The sequence below is a fragment of the Chrysemys picta genome, chromosome 1 (assembly GCF_011386835.1).
Source record: "Chrysemys picta bellii isolate R12L10 chromosome 1, ASM1138683v2, whole genome shotgun sequence".
Classification (NCBI taxonomy): Eukaryota; Metazoa; Chordata; order Testudines; family Emydidae; genus Chrysemys; species Chrysemys picta.
The window spans coordinates 181507596-181513608 of record NC_088791.1 but is presented as its reverse complement, the minus strand read 5'-3'; positions in this window follow the sequence as shown (position 1 = coordinate 181513608).

Here is a 6013-nt window from a genome sequence, read left to right as displayed (position 1 = left end):
GTGGTGGTAATGCAGCCAGTTCTTGCTTACCACTGAAGAGTAGGAGTTAGTAAAAGCTTTATTCCTTAAATGAGAAGTGGGTAAACCATATATTCCCCAAATGAGAATTGGATTAAATTTTTAGCCATGTTTACCCTTGACTACCCTACTGTGCCTACATCCCAATTTTAGACACCATTGTGTTCCACAGAAGCCCTACTCTGCTGCCACCTAATCCTGGAGGTGCCTAAACTCATTTGGTGCCTAAGTGTCTGTCTCTAAACATGCGCAATGGTGCCTCACTCTAAGCATCAGGATACCTATCTCACACTTAACCCCAGCGTGATCCTCATTGTAGGGGAACATAGGTTTTCCTCCATCTATCTTCCCTACAGGGCCTGATCTGGTAGATGTGCTCAGAGCATGATCAACTCTACACAAATCATCCTTCAGTGCAGAAAGAGGCAGATAACTGCCTTATAACCTTTAATGCTGTGGTCAGGGTGCTCACACAGGATATCGGAGATCCTGGTTCAATTTCCCCCTCTACCTGATCAGAAGGGATTTGAACAGGGATCTCCCACTTCTCAAGTGAGTCCACTAACCACTGGATTAGGGAATATTCTGATGTGAGTCTTTCTCAGTCTCTTTTGTTGAAGTCATTCCACTTTACTTAAATATTAATTGGGTCTGTGAGGCTTTTGTGGATCGCATTGTAGGCACCCATCTCTCTCTCCATTTCTTGTATAGGTGCCAAGGTTCCATAACTAAGGCTTTGTGGATCCTAATGATTCTCAAGGGGCCTAAAATTGGACACTGCAGAGTCTAAATTCCTTAGTTGACCTGGGCCTGAGAGCAGCTTCCTTAAAAAGTTTACATTATTAAAACAATAGTGAACTTTAGTGGCCTTCTGATACATATTCATATTAATCTAAGGAAAATAAAATATTCAAATCAAGTTTTATCATTGTCAATAATTTTTTTTATTGCAATCGGTATCAGTAATATTGTCTTTTTTATTTTTTACTTTTGGTAGACTTTCTAGTTAAAGAAAAATTCCAAATGGTTCACTAGTAGATAATGAAATTGCCCACATTTTCTTTTATTTTGCTTTTTTTCTAATGGCAAATACTACCACATGCATTTTCCCCACAAGTGCTAGCACACAAAGATGTGCAAACATGTGTACCACTGCACATCTTTTTGATAAACAGAATAGTTTCCATCAGTCTATTGAGGTTATATTTGTATTTTAAAATGTTTTTCTTAGCAAGATTAACTAAAATATTCATTTAAAAAAACTTAATATTAAATTCATAATATGGAGGCAAGCTGATCACTTACTTAATTTTATTTTAAGGATAATTTGATACAAGAGATAGTTTTACAACTGGCCAAGTGTTATACAGACAAATTCATAAATACCATTTAAAATGTCAAAATGAGTTTGATTTTATTGGTTTTGTACCCTTTTTATTCCACAGATACATTTCCCAATAGGTACTATTTATTAGACTATCTTTGAAACAGAAATTGTTTAGTAATATTGTTGAAAAGTGAATTTCAGTTTCTTAATTCTGAGTATTACTCCTAGGGGGCCTGATTCTCTGGATTATACCCATACAGTCAGAGAACAAAACATTCCATGTTACCTGGGTTAACAGATGAATTTAGAATGTTGAGCATTCACAATAAATGGCTAATGAACAAGCTAAAAGCCAAGTGTTGTTTGGAATTGTTTGCTATTTCTACAAATAACAAATATTTTTAAACAATTACCATCTGTTAGGCAATTCACACACAGAATATTAAATGAATTAAATATTCATCATGAATTCATCCATATGCACTCAAGTATTTAACCCTTCTCTCTGCGACTTGACATATACAGAACTTTATTTATATGGCAATCGTTACTATACATCTCATTGGCATCTTGTTTTCAATTGTCTGTTCAAGAATAAAACACTTACAATAGATTGTATTTGCTTCTGATTAATGCTGCTTGTAATTTAAGTTATTGCTTTATTATAGAGATGGGCCTGAGGCACAAAGTTGAGATCTGGATCTGAAGTAACCCCAAATTGTAGAGTTTGGGGGTTTAGCCCTCTCAATTAATTACATTAGATATTTATCAAACATGTTATGGATATTTATTTAGGAATACTCAAAGTATTAGCATTTTACTTTTAATTCAGTTGTATATAAAATGGTTAGGGCAAAATCCTCCTCTTACTGATTGGAGCGGCCATAGTGAGATGGAAGAATTGAAATTATGGTTCAGGAGCCATCCTGCTGCACAGGGCAACATTATAAAGGGGTGTCTGGATACACAGTGTTGCTATGAAAAAAGCAACATAAATCCCTGCTTACAGTGTGCCTGACCACACTTCAAGTATGCAGATCACATCTCCTTGGGGTTATGGCGTGTCTGTAGGCATGGGCAGTAGATATAAGAGGCCAGGGCAGGCTAAGCCTCCCCAAACAGAAGGTGCGCTGGCCCATGGCCTTTGAAGAACCTCTGAAATGGTGCCCATCCGCACTCCATTCTGAGGCCCCGCTCCCGCTCGTCCTCTTCCCCCATGGCCCACCCGCACTCCATTCTGAGGCCCCGCTCCCACTCGTCCTCTTCCCCCATGGCCCACCCACACTCCATTCTGAGGCCCCGCTCCCACTCGTCCTCTTCCCCCATGGCCCACCCGCACTCCATTCTGAGGCCCCGCTCCCACTCGTCCTCTTCCCCCATGGCCCTGCCTGCACTGCTCCTCTTCCCACCCCTGCTCTGCTTTTTACCCGGAGGCCCTGCACTTGCTCTGTCTCTTCCCCAGAGGCACCCCTGCTCACGCCTCTCTGCCTCCTCCTCCCCTGAGGGCCCACTGCCCACCAGTGGTGGAGAGGTATGAGTGGTGGGTCATCAGGGAAGAGAGCAGAGAGGCGCGAGTGTGGGGATTTCATAGAGGCAAAAATATTTTTTCCCCTACTAACTTATTGAAATTGGTACAAATCCCTCTATGACCAATTGACAGATATTAGTATCCCAGCACACTGTGAGCCTTGGGCCAAATCCCAATTTATGTTGTATGGGTGTACAAGGGAAAGAAACAAGGAACAGGAATGCCTCTGACTCTTCTTGCCCAAGTTCATAGATGTACCAGCAGTGTAGGACATGGTTACTGCACCTACAGACATGGGCGGCGAATGACTCCTGCATTTAGGGAGGCTGGGCGTGAGCGCCAGAGGCTCCTTATAAGTAGGGTGGGGGATACTGGTGCTTGGACCATGTCCCCACCCCTCTGCTCTGCCATGAGGCCCACCCCTCCTCAGCTGATGTTTTGTCTATGGTATATGCTTCAAACTTTCAGTGTACAGTAGGGATTGACGGAAGAAAAGACTTCACTGGAAGATTTTGTGGAGTGCAAGAAAGGAAAATATTTGAAAAATCATGACCAAGCTGTCAGCAACTACATTATTTTTAAATATATATTTACCTTAGATTACAATGTGACCTCAGTAACTGTATTGTTCCCTAGAAGACATCAATTCTGTATCATTTTTTAAATAAATTTCAGTAGAAATTTCAGATGCATCATGAGGAGGTATGCAAGAAAAATATGAAGAATTAAATGAAGAATTCCACATGAATTTCAACAATTTCCACCCCATCATAGCCTGGACCAGTCCACACAAGAGATCCACTTCCTGGACACTACAGTGCAAATAAGTGATGGTCACATAAACACCACCCTATACCGGAAATCTACTGACCGCTACACTTACCTACATGCCTCCAGCTTCCATCCAGGACACATCACACGATCCATTGTCTACAGCCAAGCCCTAAGATACAACCGAATTTGCTCCAATCCCTCAGACAGAGACAAACACCTATAAGATCTTTATCCAGCATTCTTAAAACTACAATACCCACCTGGGGAAGTGAGGAAACAGATTGATAGAGTGAGACTGGTACCCAGAAGTCACCTACTACAGGACAGGCCCAACAAGGAAAATAACAGAACACCACTGGCCATCACATACAGCCCCCAGATAAAACCTCTCCAGTGCATTATCAACGATCTACAACCTATCCTGGAAAACGATCCCTCACTCTCACAGATGTTGGGAGGTAGGCCAGTCTTCACTTACAGACAGCCCCCCAACCTGAAGCAAATACTCACCAGCAACTACACACCACACCACAGAAACACTCACCTAGGAACCAATCCCTGTAACAAACCTCATCGCCTACTCTGTCCCCATATCTACTCTAGCAACACCGTCAGAGGACCCAACTACATCAGCCACACCATCAGGGACTCATTCACCTGCACATCCACTAATGTGATATATGCCATCATGTGCCAGCAATGCCCCTCTGCCGTGTACATTGGTGAAACCGGACAGTCCCTACATAAAGAATAAATGGACACAAATCACACATCAGGAATGGTAACAAACAAAAGCCAGTAGGAGAACACTTCAATCGTCCTGGACATTCAATAACAGATTTAAAAGTAGCCATACTTGAACAAAAAAAATTCAAAAACAGACTTCAAAGAGAAACTGCAGAACTAAAATTCATTTGCAATTTTAACACCATTAATTTGGGCTTGAATAGGGACTGGGAGTGGCTGGCTCACTACGAAAGCAACTTTCCCTCTCCTGGAATTGACACCTCCTCATCAATTATTGGGAGTGGACTACATCCACCCTGATTGAATTGGCCCTGTCAACTCTGGTTCTCCACTTGTGAGGTAACTCCCTTCTCTTCATGTGTCATTATATAATGCTTGCATCTGTAATTTTCACTCCATGCATTTGAAGAAGTGGGTTTTTTATCCATGAAAGTTTATGCCCAAATAAATGTTAGTCTTTAAGGTGCCACCAGACTCCTTGTTGTTTAAGTAAAATATTGTAAGTTTCTGTCAGTTTCACCTTTATGTTTACAATGAGAAAATTCTACTGGAAGCTGGAATCATTTTATGGGTAGACTAGTAGTGTCAGTAGCTGACATAAATAATCAGAAAATGTATGGAGATGGTAACAAAGGTGTGTTGACCATAGAGCTAACTGCTAATTTCAAGAACATTAATAGCACTATTTTCACAATGAGAGCTTTATGTTGGATTATTGGTGATATCCTAGGGATAACACTGCTGCTCAGTAATAGTCTTTCTGTGTATATTTTTGTAGCATAATGTAGATGGCATGACCCAACAATAACTTTTATGACTTTAAAAAACCCACATTGTACCGATGACATGGTGTTCCATCTGTTGGTCAACGTATCACCAAATACATCTAACTTAGAGTCTCCAGTTTAGATCTGGAGAGATTCAATTGGAATACTCTATCCTCTCCTGCATCTAACATGCACCATAAACCACTTATCCCTACGTCTAAGAAATACCAGGGGGTCATATGAAAGAAAAGGGAAGTTGCTCATCATCCACTGGAGCTATCAGAATAAATGTCTTCTGCAATTTCACATGCAGCAACTCTCTTTTTCCTACTTTCCTACTTCCTACTTCTTCAGAGCACTTGGTATTCTAAGTGGCAGAAGGGAATTGAAGCGGGTACAGCCAACTGTTAGTAAAGAACAAAATTGTCAGACACCTACATGAATATAATTTGTTGCAGAAGAGTCAACATGGTTTTTTGTAAAGGGAAATCATGCCTCACCAATCTACTAGAGTTCTTTGAGGGGGTCAACAAGCATGTGGACAAGGGGGATCCAGTGGATATAGTGTAGTTAGATTTTCAGAAAGCTTTTGACAAGCTCCCTCACCAAAGGCTTTTAAGTAAAGTAAACTGTCATGGGATAACAGGGAAGGTCCTCTTTTGTATTAGTAACTGGTTAAAAGATACGAAACAAAGGGTAGGAATAAATGGGCAGTTTTCAGAATGGAAAGAGGTAAATAGTGGTGTCCCTCAGGGGTCTGTACTGGGCCCAGTCTAATTCAACATAAATGATCAACATAAATGATCTGGAAAAAGGACTAAACAGTGAGGTGGCAAAATTTGCAGATGACAC